Below are 18,330 nucleotides of genomic sequence, written 5' to 3' on the forward strand. Positions count from 1 at the left end.
TAATTGTCACTGAGACAACTCTGTGAAGGACATTTTATTTAATCAAGCTAAAAGTATTTTAAAAACACCTTTGGCAGCAAATGTTTCTTAAACCCTCACTGAGTAAATGAGAAGCACCATTTTTTTTTCCTTTCACAGAGATCTTTACACTTCAGGCAACAACTCTTGCCTCCAGCATCATTTGGATGCAATAGATGATACCTCTAAATGCCATGAAGCCCCGCAATTTTAATTTACAAACATATTTTATTTTCTAAAGTAATGTCCTCTAGTCACAGTGTCATATCTTGTTCTGTAAAATTCTTTGCTCAATAGTAAATGAACTCTCTCTTTGCTCCCAAATCTCACTATTGTCTACTTAAACAGATAATAAAAAGAAATCTATCACATATAGACATACCCCACATACACACACACTCATGCATCATCTGATTTTCATATGAATTTCATTTTACTTTATTTGATTTTTTAAAATTTACTATTTGTGTTTGTATATAATCCTTTGCATAAGTTAGCAATTACTGTGAGAAGATAGAGGGCTGCTTTTGACAGATCGTAATCACAGCTGGTCACAGACCCCCTACATAGATTTATACACTTTAACAAAATGCTCTTTTGCAAGATTGCAGGTGAATTAACCATAATGCTTCAAAATTATTTTGAATTTTGAATGTCATACAGCAAGATTTTAGAAAAACAAAACTATTTTCCATCAGTGTATTTTTGAAACAACCATATTTGTGTACCTTAATTCCTTGGCCCCTGGTATGGTAGGAGCAGAGAAGGATGGTTGTCAGGGTGATGGAGAACAGATTTCCTGAATTCATGCTCCACAAACAGGTCCCAAGAAGGTGCGGAAAAGAAGCAACACAAATTTACTTTTAATATTATGTTCTTGATGAATATCACTATGTTATTCAAAACCAGCCTAGGGAGGAATGGATTGGGAGTTTGAGATTAGCAGTTGCAAACTATTATATATAGAATGGATAAACAACAAGGTCCTACTGTATAGCACAGAGAACTGTATTCAGTATCCTGTGATAAACCATAATGGAAAAGAATATGAAAAAGAATGTATGTTTATATATATGTGTAACTGAATCACTTTGCTGTACAGAAATTAACACAACACTGTAAATCAATTGTACATGAATAAAATAAACTTTATTTTTTTAATATCTTTATTGGAGTATAATTGCTTTACAATGTTGTGTTAGTTTCTGTTGTACAACAAAGTGAATCAGCTATACATATACATATATCCCCATATCCCCTCCCTCTTGAGGCTCCCTTCCACACTCCCTATCTCACCCCTTTAGGTGGTCACAAAGCACGGAGCTCCTATCCCTGTGTCATGCGGCTTCTTCCCACTACCTATCAGTTTTACATCTGGTAGTGTATATATGTCCATCCCACTCTCTCACTTTGTCCCAGCTTACGCTTCCTCCACTGTGTGCTCAAGTCCGTTCTCTACGTCTGTATTTTTATTCCTGCCCTGCCACTAGGTTCATCAGTACCATTTTTTAGATTCCAAATATGTGTTAGCATGTGGTATTTGTTTTTCTCTTTCTGACTGACTTCACTCTGTATGACAGACTCTAGGTCCATCCACCTCATTACAAATAATTCAATTTCGTTCCTTTTATGGCTGAGTAATATTCCATTGTATGTATGTGCACCATCTTCTTTATCCATTCATCTGTCGATGTACATTTATGTTGTTTCCATGTCCTAAAAATTGTAAATAGTGCTTCAATGAACATTGTGGTATATGCATCTGTTTGAATTATGGTTTTCTCAAGGTATATGCCCAGTAGTGGGATTGTTCTATTTTTAGTTTTTTAAGGAACCTCCATACTATTCTCCATAGTGGGTGTATCAATTTACATTCCCACCAACAATGCAAGAGGGTTCCCTTTTCTCCACACCCTCTCCGGCATTTATTGTTTGTAGATTTTTTGATGATGGCCATTCTGACCGGTGTGAGGTGATACCTCATAGTAGTTTTGATTTGCATTTCTCTAATGATTAGTGATGTTGAGCATTCTTTCATGTGTTTGCTGGCAATCTATATATCTTCTTTGGAGAAATGTCTGTTTAGGTCTTCTGCCCATTTTTGGATTGAGTTGTTTGTTTTCTGATATTGAGCTACATGAGCTGCTTGTATATTTTGGAGATTAATCCTCTGTCAGTTGCTTCATTTGCAAATATATTCTCCCATTCTAAGGGTCATCTTTTCATCTTTTTTATGGTTTCCTTTGCTGTGCAAAAGCTTTTAAGTTTCATTAGGTCCCATTTGTTTATTTTTTATTTTATTTCCATTACTCTAGAAGGTGGGTCAAAAAGGATCTTGCTGTGATTTATGTCATAGGGTGTTCTGCCTGTGTTATCCTCTAAGAGTTTGATAGTGTCTGGCCTTACATTTAGGTGTTTAATCTACTTTGAGTTTATTTTCGTGTATGGTGTTAGGAAGTGTTCTAATTTCATTCTTTTACATGTAGCTGTCCAGTTTTCCCAACTCCACTTATTGAAGAGGCTGTCTTTTCTCCATTGTATATTCTTGCCTCCTTTGTCAAAGGTAAGGTGACCTTATGCGCATGGCTTTATCTCTGGGCTTTCTATCATGTTCCATTCATCTGTGTTTCTGTTTTTGTGCCATTACCATACTTTCTTGATTACTGTTGCTTTGTAGTATAGTCTGAAGTCAGGGAGCCTCATTCCTCCAGCTCTGTTTTTCTTTCTCAAGATTGCTTTGGCTATTCGGGGTCTTTTGTGTTTCCATACAAATTGGGAAATTTTTTGTTTTAGTTCTGTGAAAAATGCCATTGCTAATTTGATAGGGATTGCATTGAATCTGTAGATTGCTTTGGGTAGTATTCATTTTCACAATGTTGATTCTTCCAATCCAAGAACATGGTATATCTTTCCATCTGTTTATATCGTCTTTGATTTCTTTCATCACTTTCTTAAAGTTTTCTGCATACAGGTCTTTTGCCTCCTTAGGTAGGTTTATTCCTAGGTATTTTACTCATTTTGTTGCAGTGGTAAATGGGAGTGTTTCCTTGATTTCTCTTTCCGATTTTCCATTGTTAGTGTATAGGAATGCAAGAGATTTCTATGCATTACTTTTGTATCTTGCTATTTTACCAAATTCATTAATTAGGTCTAGTAGTTTTCTGGTGGCATCTTTAGGATTTTCTATGTGTAGTATCATGTCATCTGCAAACAGTGACAGTTTTACTTCTTCTTTTCCAATTTGGATTCCTTTAATTTCTTTTTCTTCTCTGATTGCTGTGGCTAAAACTTCCAAAATTATGTTGAATAATAGTGGTGAGACTGGGCACCATTGTCTTGTTCCTGATCTTAGAGGAAATGCTTTCAGTTTTTCACCAATGAGAATGATGTTGGCTGTGGGTTTGTCATACATGCTTTTATTACGATTAGTAAGTTCCCTCTATGCCTACTTTCTGGAGGGTTTTTATCATAAGTGGGTATTGAAGTTTGGTAAAAGCTTTTTTGCATCTATTGAGATTATCATATGGTTTTTATCCTTCGGTTTTTTAATGTGGTGTATCACACTGACTGATTTGCATATATTGAAGAATCCTTGCATTCTTGGGATAAACCCCACTTGATCATGGTGTATGATCCTTTTAATGTGCTCTTGGATTCTTTTGCTAGTATTTGTTGAGGATTTTTGCATCTATGTTCATCAGTGATATTGGCCTATAGTTTTCTTTTTTGTGTGACATCTTTGTCTGGGTTTCATGTCAAGGTGATGGTGGCCTTGTAGAATGATTTTGGGAGTGTTCCTCCCTCTGTTATATTTTGGAAGAGTTTGAGAAGGATCGGTGTTAGCTCTTCTCTAAATATTTGACAGAGTTCGCCTGTGAAGCCATCAGTCCCTGGGCTTTTGTTTGTTGGAAGATTTTTAATCACAGTTTCAATTTCAGTGCTTGTGATTCATCTCTTCTTGTTTCTGTTTCTTCCTGGTTCAGCCTTGGAAGGTTGTACTTTTCTAAGAATTTGTCCAGTTCTTCCAGGTTTTCCGTTTTATTGGCATATAGTTGTTTGTAGTAGTCTCTCGTGATCCTTTCTATTTCTGTGGTGTAAGTTGTTACTTCTCCTTTTTCATTTCTAATTCTGTTGATTTGAGTCTTCTCCCTTTTTTTCCTGATGAGTCTGGCTAATGGTTTGTCAATTTTGTTTATCTTCTCAAAGAACCAGCTTTTAGTTTATTGATCTTTGCTATTTTTTCCTTCACTTCTTTTTCATTAATTTCTCATCTCGTCTTTATGATTTCTTTCCTTCTTCTAACTTTGAGCTTTTTTCTTTTTGTCCTTCTTTCTCTAATTGCATTAGGTGTAAGGTTAGGTTGTTTATTTGAGATGTTTCTTATTTCTTGAGGTAGGATTGTATTGCTATAAACTTCCCTCTTAGAACTGCTTTTGCTACATCCTATAGGTTATAGGTTTTGGGTCATTTTATTTTCGTTGTCACTTGTTTCTAGGTATTTTTTGATTTCCTCTTTGATTTTTTCAGTGATCTCTTGGTTGTTTAATAGCGTATTGTTTAGCATGTGTTTGTATTTTTTACAGTTTTCTTTTCCTGTAACTGATATCTAGTCTCATAGTGTTGTGGTTGGAAAAGATACTTGATACGATTTCAGTGTTCTTAAATTTACCAAGGCTTGATTTTTCACCCAAGATATGATCTATCCTGGAGAATGTTCCGTGTGCACTTGAAAAGAAAGTGTATTCTGTTGTTTTTGGATGGAATGTCCCATAAATATCAATTAAGTCCATCTAGTCTAATTTGTCATTTAAAGCTTGTGTTTCCTTATTTATTTTCTGTTTGGATGATCTGTCCATTGGTGAAAGTGCAGTGTTAAAGTCCCCTACTATGATTGTGTTACTGTCGATTTCCCCTTTTATGGCTGTTAACGTCTTCCTTATGTATTGAGGTGCTTTTCCTTATGTATTGAGGTGCTCCTCTGTTGGGTTCATAGATATTTACTATTGTTATATCTTCTTCTTGGATTGATCCCTTGATCATTATATATCCTTGTCTCTTGTCATAGTCTTTATTTCTAAGTCTATTTTGTCTGAGTATTGCTACTCCAGCTTTCTTTTGATTTCCATTTGCATGGAATATCTTTTTCCATCCCCTCACTTTCAGTCTGTATGTGTCACTCGGTCTGAAGTGGGTCTCTTTTAGGCAGCATATATACGGGTCTTGGTTTTGTATCCATTCAGCCAGTCTGTGTATTTTGCTTGGGGCACTTCATCCATTTACATTTAAGGTAATTATTGATATGTATGTTCCTATTACCATTTTGTTAATTGTTTTGGGTTTATTGTAGGGCTTTTCCTTCTCTTGTGTTTCCTGTAAACACTGCATTTTCCTGCATTTCTTGTAAAGCTGATACGGTGGTGCTGAATTCTCTTAACTTTTGCTTGTCTGTAAAGGTTTTAATTTCTCCATAGAATATGAATGAGATCCTTGCTGGGCAGAGTAATCTTGGATGTAAGATTTTCCCTTTCATTACTTTAAATATATCTTGCACTCCCGTCTGGCCTGTAGAATTTCTGCTGAAAGATCAACTGTTAACCTTATGGGGATTCCCTTGTATGGTATTTGTTGCTTTTCCCTTGCCACTTTTAATATTTTTTCTTTGTGTTTACTCTTTGTTAGTTTGATTAATATGTGTCTCGGAGTGTTTCTCCTTGGATTTATCCTGTATGGGACTCCCTGCACTTCCTGGACTTGATTGACTATTTCCTTTCCCATGTTGGGGAAGTTTTCAACTATAATCCCTTCATATATTTTCTCAAACCCTTTCTTTTTTCTTCTTTTTCTTCTTCTTCTTCTGGGACGCCTATAATTTGAATGTTGGTGTGCGTAATGCTGTCCCAGAGGTCTCTGAAACTGTCCTCCATTCTTTTGATTCTTTTTTCTTTATTCTGCTCTGCAACAGTTATCTCCACCATTTGATCTTCCAGCTCACTTATCCGTTCTTCTGCCTCAGTTATTCTGCTACTGATTCCTTTTAGAGTATTTTTAATTTCAGTTATTGTGTTGTTCATTACTGTTTGTTTGCTCTTCGTTCTTCTAGTTTCTTGTTAAACGTTTCTTGTCTTTTCTTTATTCCATTTCCAAGATTTTGGATCATCCTTACTATCATTACTCTGAATTCTTTTTCAGGTAGTTTGCCTATCTCTTCTTCATTTATTCTGTCTTATGGGTTTTTATCTTGCTCTTTTGCATGTAGGATATTTCTCTGTCTTCTCATTTTGTCTAATTTACACTATTTGAGGTCTCCTTTCCCTAGCATGCAGGATTTTAGTTCCTTTTGCTTCTGTTCTCTGCCCCCAGTGGTGGGGTTGGTCCAGTGTCTTGTGTAGGCTTCCTGATGGGAGGTACCGGTGCCTGCGTTCTCGTCGGTGGAGCTGAGTGTTTTCCCTCTGATGAGCAGGGCCATGTCAGGTGATGTGTTTTGGGGTGTCTGTGAGCTTAGTATGATATTAGGAAGTCTGTGTGCTGATGGGTGGGTTTGTGTTCCTGACTCATTTGTTGTTTGGTGTGAGGCATCTGGCACTGGGAGCTGCTGGCAGGTGGGTGGAGCCAGGTCTTGGATTCAGATAGAGGCCTCCATGAGAGCTCTCGGCGATTAATCTTCTCTGGGGCCGGGGATTCTCTAGTGGTCCAACATCCTGGACTTGGTGCGCCCACTCCAGAGCCTCAGGCCCGACTTGTGGTCAAGGGACCAAGACCCCGCAAGTCACTTGTCCCAGCAATAAAGGGAATTAAGAAAAAAGGCTAACAAAACCCCTGACAAATGGTAAAAAGTAAAATCAAACAAACAGAAACAGAAACAAGGAAACACGCACTCACACAAAAGAAGCAAAAACAGAACCAAGTAAAACAAAAAGCAAGAGAACAACCAGAGAAACAAAGGAACCCAAGAACAAAATCAAACAATTAAGAAAAAAGCTGACAAAAACCCAAAACCAAAAAACAAAACCAAAGCAGAGTGCCAACTGGAGAATGAAGCAAAGAAACAAAACAAACTGCCAGAAATGTTATAAAAAAAGAAAAAGAGAAAAAGGGGAACGAACACAGAACAACAGCAAAGCAACGTAGAAGCAGAACTACAAAAAATAGAAAAAGAAAGCATATTAAAGGAAAAAAAGTCAAAACCCTGAAGAAATGATAAATCAAACAAACAAAACCAGAAACAAGGAAACACACACACATAAAAGAAACAAAAACAGAGCCAAATAAAAGAAAAAGTAAAAGAAGGACTAGACAAATAGTGGAACTCAAAAGTGAAATCAAACAATTAGGATTGAAACTAACAAAAACACACAACCTAAGAACAAAAGAAAAGCAGTGTGCCAGCTGAAGAATAAAGCAAGGAAGCAGAACAACCAATAAAAATGATTTAAAAAATAAGAATAATAAAATAACATAAAAAGGGAAAAAACACAGGACAGCAGAAAGGCAAAGTAGAAATGGAAACAAATATATATATACACATAGATATTTATATGTAAAAAAATAGGAAGAAAAAAATAAGGGAAAAGAACACAGAACAACAGAAAAGCAAAGTAAGAATAGAAATGTATAAAAAAAAATTAAAATGTTATAAAATGCAGAGATCCCAAAAGACTTAAAAAAAAACAAAAAAACTGGAATGACAAAGAAAGAAAGAAACCAAAATATATATATATATATATATATAGAACCAACAACAGAATGAATCAAAACATAATAAAATTAATAGTAATAATTATGTTTCCCTGGGGTCTACACTGTAAGTGTCCTTGCACACGCCGTGAGCCACAGCCCTCCTCCGCCTCCCCAGGATGCCCTCCTCTGCCTCTGGGCTGGTCTCTGGACCTGCTGTGGGCCCTGTGGTGACCCCTCAGACTCTGATCTGGCCCAGCTCCTGCGTGTGCTGCCCCCAAAGTCCACAGCTGCCAGAGCTAGACTGTTTTCATTTGTGGGAACACTCATTGTCTACTAGATATTCCGTAGACACAGGGTCTACCTAGCTGACCGTGGGGATTTAATCAGCAGCTTGTACAGCTGATGGAAAGATTTTCGATCTTCTTCCTTAGTCACCCCGTCCCTGGGGTTCAGCTTTGATTTTATCCCCACCTCTGCGTGTGGTCCCCCCACAGGAGTCTGGTCCTGAGGCTGCCTTGGAGCGCTTGGGTCTGCCCCAGTGAGGACAGGGCGCAGAGGTGGTATGACTGCTTGGATCCCGGGAGCCCTGGCAGCGCCAAATGCGCAGGGAAGCCAGCAGCCACGGCCGCGAGAGACATGGCCCTAGTGAGGGCCTTTTCTGGTGTTCGGCATAAGGCACGTGAGGCCCAGCCCTGGCTGGGGTTTTTCTGATGCCTGGCAGCAGGTGCACGAGGGCCAACCCTGAAAGGGCTTTTTTTTTTTTTTTTTATTGCCCTGTAGCCGGCACATTAGGGCCACCTCTGACAGAGCTTTTTTTTATTGCTCAGCAGCTGGCACATGAGAGCCAGCCCTGAGGGGGCTTCTTTTATTGTCGTTGGCAGGCGCTGGCACGTGGGGAGAGAGAGATTACAATAGCGGCTCCTCTCCCTGCGTGTGACTCAGCAGTAGCGCCCTGCTTCCATGGCAGTCCAGTCTTCCTCTGTAGCATTCCCTGCTGTGGATTTCCTCCCTCCTGTCCCCTCGGTCCGTCTCCCCACAGCCAACAGCAGTTCTAGCTCTGGGCCTGTTCTCTAATCCCCATGCACCAGCTCCCCGCCCCCTTGCACACCTGTGAACGCTCGTCCCCATCCAGGGCATGTAGGGCCACGGTACGGACCATCTGTGTATTTCTCCCTCTGTCCTGTCTGCCACAGATTGGCCACTTCCCCGTCTTCTGACAGCCTCAAATGCTTCCCTTCTGTCCAGGTCAATTTCCCAGTTAGAGAGGGGGTTTCCTCGAACTCATGAATCTCTCCTCTGCTTCAGCTCCCCCTGCACCAGGGTGCGGGTCCCATCCTGCTTCCTCTCCTCCTTCTCCCTTCTTTTTTTCCTTTCTACCAAGTTATGCAGGGATCTTTATAGTCCTTTCTGTTGTCCAAGGCCTTCCACTAGTTTTCAGCCAGTGTTCTGTGAGAATTGTTGCGTCTGTCGATGTATTCCTGCTACATCTGTGGAGAGAGATGAACTCCACATCCACCTACTCCTCCACCATCTTGAATCTTCAATAAAATAAATTTTTTTTAAAAAACAGCTTAGATTATAGCTGAGCAGTCCCTGACTTTGAGAATTAAATATATGTTGTCGATGCATCAGATCCCCCAACCTGAGGAAAGTCTAGGGCTCCCATCCCCACCACCAATCCCACCCCAGTGTCGTTCCCTCCTGTGGTCATTCCTGGGACTGAGTTCCTACCCCACTCAACTTTCAATCCCCCTTTCTTCTCCTTTCAGAAACAATCTCATGTGAAACAGAATCCACTTTCCCTACTCTTCCCAGAATCCAACCCCACAAAGGATATGTGGTCGTGCATAATATCCCCAAGGCTAAGGGCTTTGTGTTTGGCCTTTAGATGGCTCTGCCTGCAAGTCCTTCAGCTGCTGGGCATTCCTCATTAGCCCCTTCTCCTCAATCCCCAGCCTCCTGCCATAGAGCGTAGCTGGTGCTTTCCTGCTCACTCCCTCTCCACAGCCTTGCTTCTTACCATTTTACTACATAGAGCTTTATCGGTCCCTACACCCCATTCATGGTCTCATTCCACACCGTTCCCTGGCTCATTAAGGTATTTTGCTAAATAAGACATGTACCTTCCAAAAAAAAAAAAAAAAACCTCCTGGGCCCGCAGTTGAAAATAATAATTTCATATACACATGCATTTCACACATTTTCTTTCTCCTCTTAGCAGTTGTTTTCTCAGTGCCTTGGTTTTAGCAATTGTAAGTCATTCATGAAAAGGAGTAGGACACTTACCCTCACCATCCAGCAACTGCTTCCCCTGGGTGTAAATTATAATTTTTGTTTAGGGTCCTGACGTCTGGTGGAGAAACCATTTGGTATATTTTATGTCTGTGCCGTAAGCACCACATGGGCGATGGGGATGCTGCTTGTTTTCTGTAACTCTTAAGTGCTAGGTGTGTTGTATTCTGTTTTTTAGAAAAGTTTAGACTTCCCTGGCTGCTGTCTCAGAGACTGCTTTCTCAAAATAGAGCTCACCATTTTCGACGGCACAGCGCCACCATGTCACAGGCCCTTGTGTCACAGACCACTCCTTTTTTCCCACCCCATCCCAGACCATTGACTTAAAGGATCTTCCCAGACTTGACCTCCACAGTCCATTGATTGGACTTTGTGCCTTCCCTGTTCTCTACTCCTGGGCTTTGGCCTCAAGCCCCAGGTTTGCTCTTGGCATGCTCCTTGAAATACATGATCGCTTGTCTCTAGACCCCCTCCCCGCACACCAACCAGGCCTTTCTCTCCATGCATTAAGCCAGGGGTCCCCAACTGATGCCGAGGACAGGCATCAGTCCGTGGCCTGTTAGGAACTGGGCCGCACAGCAGGAGGTGAGCGGCAGGCGAGCTTCATCTGCCGCTCTGCATCACTCACATTACCACCTGAACCATTCCCCACCCCGGCCCAGCCCCCGTCCGTGGAAAAATTGTCTTCCATGAAACTGGTCCCCGGTGCCAAAAAGGTTGGGGACCGCTGCATTAACCAACTTCACACCTGACTAGAAATCAAGCTGGACATCCCTTTGCTCACTCACAGCGCCCATCACATCTCTGATTCCCAGACTCTAGCCAGGAGGAGTACTGGCCTGAGACCACCTGGGCGTTCTGAGCCTCCAGGTACTTTCTAAAACCTTAGCTACAGACTCAAGGTCAGAAGAACTTGGCTTCTGATAGGAAAGAGTTAATTTATGCAGGAAAAACTATGGCACTTAAATGTGTTAAAGTGAAAAACAGCTTTCTCGACTCAGTTATACTTTCCACGAAAATAGGACAATTAAACTGCTAATGATAAGCATTCTTGTTCATTGGTAACTCCTGTTTAAAATGAAGTAGTTTAGGGCTTCCCTGGTGGCGCAGTGGTTGAGAATCTGCCTGCCAGTGCAGGGGACACGGGTTCGAGCCCTGGTCTGGGAAGATCCCACATGCCGCGGAGCAACTAGGCCCGTGCGCCACAACTACTGAGCCTGCGCATCTGGAGCCTGTGCTCCGCAACAAGAGAGGCCGCGATAGTGAGAGGCCCGCGCGCCACAATGAAGAGTGGCCCCCGCTTGCCACAACTAGAGAAAGCCCTCGCACAGAAACAAAGACCCAACACAGCCCAAAAGTAAATAAATAAATAAATAAAATGAAGTAGTTTAAAATAGTATTTCTCAAATCTGGCTGCACATCACAATTATATGTTGAATTTGTAGTCAATAGATATCTATTGAATGCCTTCTATGGACCAAATGCTGTTCTAGACACTGGGATTTGATCAGTTTTTATGGTCCTCAACCCCAGAGAATGAGACAGATGTACATACTTAAATAAAATAATAAATAAGCAAAAAAGAAATGAATAGACAAATAAGACCCTCTGAATAAGAAAAAAATGAGGTGATACAGTAGTAGAGAGCCTGGGGATGGAAACAGGAGAGGTACTTACCTAAAATGGCTTCTCAAATTAGGCCATGTGGAGGTGATACAAATAATAAAAAGGAGATATGGAACTTCTCTGGTAGCGCAGTGGTTAAGAATCCACCTGCCAATGCAGGGGACACGGGTTCGAGCCCTGGTTCAGGAAGATCCCACATGCCGCGGAGCAACTAAGCCCTTGTGCCACAACTACAGAGCCTGCACTCTACAGCCTGTGAGCCACAACTACTGAACCTTCATGCCACAACTACTGAAGCCCGCACGCCTCGAGCCGGTGGTCCACAACAAGAGAAGCCACCGCAATGAGAAGCCTGCGCACAGCAATGAAGAGCAGCCCCTGCTCGCTGCAGCTAGAGAAAGCCGCACGCAGCAACGAAAACCTAACACAGCCAAAAATAAATAAATAAATTTGTTTTTTAAAAAAAAGGAGTGCTGAAGCCTAATTTCTTAAGAATTATCCCACACAGTCCAGCTCATTCCTTTACTGTGTATGTTTATTCAAGTTTATCTAATGCCTCAAAAAGGAAACCTTAGCTCTTTAAGGCTGGTATGCCATTTGTAATAATGTTTTCTGTCATTTCATAGGCAATTCCCCATACCCAACTCCTACTTTAAAAAGAGGCAGTTTTACTAATTTTAGAAAATAAATACTCAAGCATTAAAAAAAAAAAAAGAAAAGGAAAAAAAAAAGGAGACAGCTGTGTGAGGATCTGCAAGAAGAACAAGAAGAAACTGCAAGTGTGAAAGCCCAGAGATGGTAGAAAGCTTGGTCATTTAGAGAAACAGAAGTCAGAACTTTGTCCTGGGGAAATGAGGTCTAAGATTTGAAAACTGGAAGGAAATTGAGTTCAGAGAGGTAGACAGAGGCTAGACCCTGTAAAGCCTTCTAGGTCACAGTCACAGTAAAGACTTTGAACATAATGATACATGTAAAGGGAAGCCAGTAAAGATTTTTAACTAGGGAAGTAGCGTGATCTGACTTGTGCTTTAGAAAGACAATTCTTGCTCGTTTGAGAGCTAATAGTGGGACAGAGGTAGAGACAGGAAAACCAGGTAGGAGGTTGTTTCAGATTCCTGACAAAACATGCCATTAGACCTATCTAGGGTAGGCACATAGGACTACCAGGGCATAAAAATAATAAAACTATATAATATCATTGAACTAATGGGGAATAACAATGATGACATTCACACATAAACACATATATACACATGTACAAACACACACACTATTTTAATCTTCATAACAACCCTGTGGAGTGAGGCAGATAGGATTATTATCATCCCCATTTTACAGATTAGGAAACTAAGCCCCAGACAAGTTGGGTAACTTGGCTAAGGTCATGTTAAGTGTGAGAGTCAGAATTTGACTTCCAGTTGTATGGTTTCACTACGCTATGCTGGCAAGAAATGGTCAAGGAAGAACATATTTTAGAAGTAAAACCTATTGGAATTACTGAAGGATTGGACGTGGACTATAAGAGAAAATGAGAAATAAGGGTGACTTTTAGGTTTTTGACCTTAGCAGCTGAATATAGGGTTGTTCCAAATTTCTGAGAGAGGCAACGCTAGGAGGAGAGGTGACCTGGGGGAAGGAATGTAGAATCACCAATCTGTTGTGTCCATGTTGAGTTGAGATGCTTATTAAACATTCAAGTGATCGTGTTCGATAGGCAGTTGGGTATCCAAAGCCAAGGTCAGGGCTAGAGATATGGCTTCGAGAGTCATCAGCATGTAGATGACATTCTATGTTGTAGGATTTAATAAGGTCGTATCAGAAGTACGTGTAAAGGTGGACCTTAAGGAGGCAGAAGACAGAGCCCTGGGGCGCCCCTTTCTTGGAGGTCCAGCAGAGGAAGAGGAGCTCGCAAGTGAGACTGGGAAGCAGCAGCTAGTGTGTTAGGAGGAAAATTAGAAAGATGAGGTCATGGAAGCCTCAAGAAGAAAGCGTTCCAAGGGCAGCCTTGTTGAATGCTGAGGAAATAATAGCAAGAGGAAACGGAAATCCTCGCTAGCTCTGGTGAGGGATGGGTTAGCTAAAAGCTTGACAACAACAGTTTCTGATTGAGTGGGTAGGAAGGTAAGGACATGGAGACACCATGGAGACAGACAGCTCTTCTAAGTTTTCCTGTGAAGTGCAGCCAACATGGGGGAGAGTCATAGCCGAAGAGAGACATCATACAAGAGGAGCTCTTGGAAAAAGACAGGTGACATTAGGGCATGCTGGTGTGCCCGTGGGAACCATCCACTGGAAAGGGTGAAATCCACCATGCAGGAGCGAGAAGTATAAATGTAACATGAAATCTGCAAGCAGACAAGAGGGATGAAACCTATGCAGAAACAGAGCTCCTGAAGTCAGGTGCCTACGAGACAACTCAGGAAATTGCATGTCTTTTAAGTCTAAGATGGGAACTAAACATCTGTGCTTTGACAAAACGCCGAGGGTGATTCAGATGCACAGACAGATGTGAGAACCACCGATACAGCTCTTAGACTGGTATTGAAAGCTCTTCAAACACCTTAGGTCCAGTTCAGTACCAAACCCAATACAATTTCATTGGTCTTTTTTAATCTAACCACTTTTTAATCTAACCTGTCTTTGCGCCCCCAGTCATGAGTAGAACTTTCCCTGAATCTTCAAACCTAGCTGCAGAAGCCCTTCCCACGTGCGCCCAATGCCAGAGAACTTTTGAGCCTGAGGAAAGTTTATAATCAAAAGTGCTCAGAAGTGACTTCTAGCCTGCCCTTTGATGGCTCCCGTGCCATGGCTGTGGGTTTGAAATGCCCAGGTTTGGCCTTGACTCTTTGCTTATAAGAGAAACAGTCTGTTGCATAGCACTCCTGATTGGCTTCAAGTTCTTACCTTCCTCTTCCTCTCAGTTTTATCCTCTCCTATCCTCAGACAATATAAAAAGAAAATTTAAAGGTTATAAAGCAGCATGCCGGTGGTTTTCTGAGTAGAAATCCCTGTTTCCTTCTAATCTTTAGATTCTATGACAGCTTGTTGACACGTAACTCCAGACATCCCTGTCTTAAGGTACCCGGTGTATCTCTTTCTCCTGATTAATTTGTCTCCAACTGTGGGTCACTTAGCAACAATCACTAAGTTAGGATTAGAGACAAAAACTCCTCTTTGGTAAACGGGCTTGAAGTTTAAAAAAAAAATCCCTTCCTATGCCAGTATGTAACTTTGTACTAGTAAATTTCTGATTATAAAGGTAGTCAATAGACACATTATAGAAAATTAGGAAAATATAAGGAAATGTATAAATTGTAATTACACCAATGAGAAATATCTGCTAATAACATTTTAGTGCATATATTTTCAGTCTTTTTTTTCTGTTCTACTTAATCATTTTAGGAAATCATAATGTCGCTTTATACAGATAGTAGCTCGCTCTTTTGTGTAATGTATCAAAAGTATTCCCCATGTTATTCAGTGATCCTTAAAATATGATTTGATGGCCATGTAGAAATTTATCAAATGGACGCTGCGTATCATTTACTTAATCACTTTCTGTTGGCTACTTAGGTTGTTGATACTTTTTCAGTATTATAATGTGGTGATGAGTGTCCTGGTATGTAAGCCTTTATACACACATATTTTAATAGAATATTTACAGCATGACTATTCTTCTGAAAAAGTTATACAGCTATGCAGATAGATTTCTTCATGTCCATTTAAGTGAAGCAGTGGCTCTCCAAAATTAAGAATCCCAGAAATGGCTGTGATGGGGCAACACAGCCAGGGAGAAGCACCCAACCCACCCTCCATGGGGCCACCATGTTGCTCAGCATAGGATACAGTGATAGGAGGGTCCGTGGGTCACTGAAACAGTTTTGGAGATCTAATTTCTTGGAAAACGACAACGCGGGCAATCCTGCTATTCTTTCAAGGTACTCTATTTGTGATCACTCTTCCAACTGTATAGAGTCCCTACTCAGACTGACTTAACAACAGAAAGACTGTAACTAGTAACCGAGGTGTACCCGTGGAGGAAGGCGTGGATGAGTGCAGGGGGCCAGACCATGTCAGGGAGCTTTTCCCTTCTCCCAGCCTTGCTGTGCTGTAAGTTGGTTTCATTCTTGGGCAGGCCCTCTCCATGTGCTGGCGAAGGTGGCAACCAGAAGCTTCCGGGCTTGGCTCCCACTGCATCAGCAAAAACAATGAAAGGTTGTTTCTCTCTCCCGGTAGTTCCGTCCAAGCTCCTAGCTTCCAGAGGAGGATGTCATTGGCACGTGCTCCCATATTGGACATTGGAGGGTGGAACACCACAACTGACATCATTTCCACGATTTGGCAAAGTTCTTGGGTTTTAATTATTTTAATGTCAGAATTGCTTAAATACCACTGAGAAAGATAGGTTGCTACTTAGACACTGTCTTTTTCTTCTCTGGTGTCTTCTCTTTTTTCTCATTCCCTCTCTCTGTCTCTCTGTTTCTGTCTCTCTCTCCCTCTCTGCCTCTCTCTATCTCTGTCTGTCTGTGTCTTCCCCACTCCTTCTCTCCCTACTTTGACATCTCTAGGCCTGGGCTGCTACTGGATGCTGGAGTTACAAAGATGCACGGAACATTTTCTCTGCCCTTGAGACACATTGTTGGAAGGAAGACAAAAATATACTCATTTGATTAATAAAAATAATAAACATTAACATTTTTAAAAATTAAAAAAATTATGTCCAAGTGTCAGTGGAACACTGAGATAGAAGTACCTAACTGGATTCTTTTGGGAGAAGGCCAGCAGATAATGTGCCATTTAAACGGAGTTTTTGAGGCATTGTGAACGTTTTCTAGGCAAACAGTTCGAGGAAAGGCAGAGGGAGTTGCCTGGATAAAAGCAGCAAAGCCTGAAACAGCATCAAGCAGCCATTAGGACACAGGCCTGCCCAGAGCCCAGGGTACATTCTTCCAGAAATCAGATTGAAAGGCTGGGCCTGTCCTGGCATTGGCAGTGTGTGGAGATACCCATCTATCCAACACATGTATTAAGAGCTAACAGTGTTTATTTTTTAAATTCATGGAATGTCTAATCAAACCTGTTTAGAGATAGTCTTAACTAACAGCCCCTTGAATTTCCGCAGTGCCCTGGAGCTACAGCTCCTCATGTGGCTCAGCCCGTCTTTAGAGCATAAAATAATACAGCCCAACAAACACTCCGAGTGAGGCTGCAAACAGGCTTGGGCCAAGAAGAGAATATTTATGACTTTATGACTTTATGACCGACTCCTTTGGAGTGTAGAAAAAAATATGTACCTTCCAGAAATTAAAGTTGTACCGATCACCAAAGCCTTTGATCAGCGCGCGTTGTCTTGCTGCTGTCTCTTCACTACTGATGTGAGGAAACGGCACTGGTCTGCAATTTAAGTTTCCCAGTAATAGGCATCTGGGCTGTCCTCTTACCTTGGGTTTTCGGTAGCATCTGCATCGCTGTTTTAGAGCAGCCCTTTTGGCCTTCCAACTCCTGGAAGCTTGTTCAATCAAGACATAACCTTTTACCAGTTATGACTAACTGCTGAAGGGAAAGAAAAAATCCTCAGTGTCGGGCAGCAGGCTACAGTGTTCGGGGACCTGTGAGTGGAAGCTTGTTATAAACGCCTCAGGTGTTAGAAAAAGCCAATATGTCAAGAATTAATCTGCATGAATATGCTCCTTTGCCCTGCTCAGATTTGTGGGGGAGCTTGTAAGAAAACCCCAGATCTTAGAGAAGGCCGATGCGTCAAGGCCTCATCGCCATAAATATTCTAAGAGCTCTCAGAGAAGAAAAATGAACCATTGGGCCGACATTAATTGTGCCCAGAGATAATTAGAACGAAGTGCTGTTAATTGTGTGCTGCCTTAATGTTATGTAGCCATGGCCTTGTTTTTTTTTTCATGGAGGGTATAAATTTTGATGTCGGAAACTAAAAGCTGGTTGGCTTGATTAATCAAAAGGCCTCAGTTTGCTTAGTTACAGCCGATTAGGCATTTTAATCCTCACTCTGCAAAGTATGATGAAGCCTGGCATGTCCTGAGTATAATTGGAAAACAAAACCCCAAATCTTGGTTCTTTTTTCATAGTGGGTATCTGAGTTGTCCTAGATGTAACTCTTCTCTGTAACTTACCTAAGTGTCGTGAATAAAAATTATAAGCTCTGCTTCAAAAAGCAGTTTGATTGATGAACAGTCCCAGTTACAGAACCACAGCATTCTATAAACTCTAATAGTTTGCCAGGAGAAAATGTTACACGGCCTTGGGGGAAAAAAAATAGTGGTTCCAGAAAAATGCCCTTGTTATATAGGTATTGCCTTTATATGCTGAGTCAGTAATACAGTCACCCTAAATCTATGAAGTGTTATAAGAAATCCACTTACTCTGATATCTGATGACAGCCTTTTGAGGGTGATCTAATTCATTAGCATTCAAATCAGCCCCAACCCTAGGGCCTCTCTACCTTGGGAGTGGGAAATATACAGTCTTACTTTATAACCAAAGCAGTGTGACCAAGTACTCTGATGGTTCAGGGATTTTAAGATTTGAACATGGGAGGAGAGATTACAAACCATCCTGGGTGTAAAAACTCTCTACCGTATTGGTTTGGGTAATTCGTCTTATTTCAGAACCATCTAAAATACCTTTGCTTTTATTTGTGAATTTAACTTTCTAAATATAAGCGTCCTTAGCGTCATGCTCAATCGC

General features: G+C 41.1%; 1 protein-coding gene across 8 annotated transcripts in view; it reads left to right on the top strand.

Annotated features, from left to right (window-relative positions):
- The window catches only part of NCKAP5 (NCK associated protein 5), a 1,056,997-nt gene that overhangs the window by 767,724 nt on the left and 270,943 nt on the right, over positions 1–18,330 (top strand). The window lies entirely within an intron of this gene.

This window comes from Globicephala melas, chromosome 7 (genome assembly GCF_963455315.2).
Source record: "Globicephala melas chromosome 7, mGloMel1.2, whole genome shotgun sequence".
NCBI classification, from domain to species: domain Eukaryota; kingdom Metazoa; phylum Chordata; class Mammalia; order Artiodactyla; family Delphinidae; genus Globicephala; species Globicephala melas.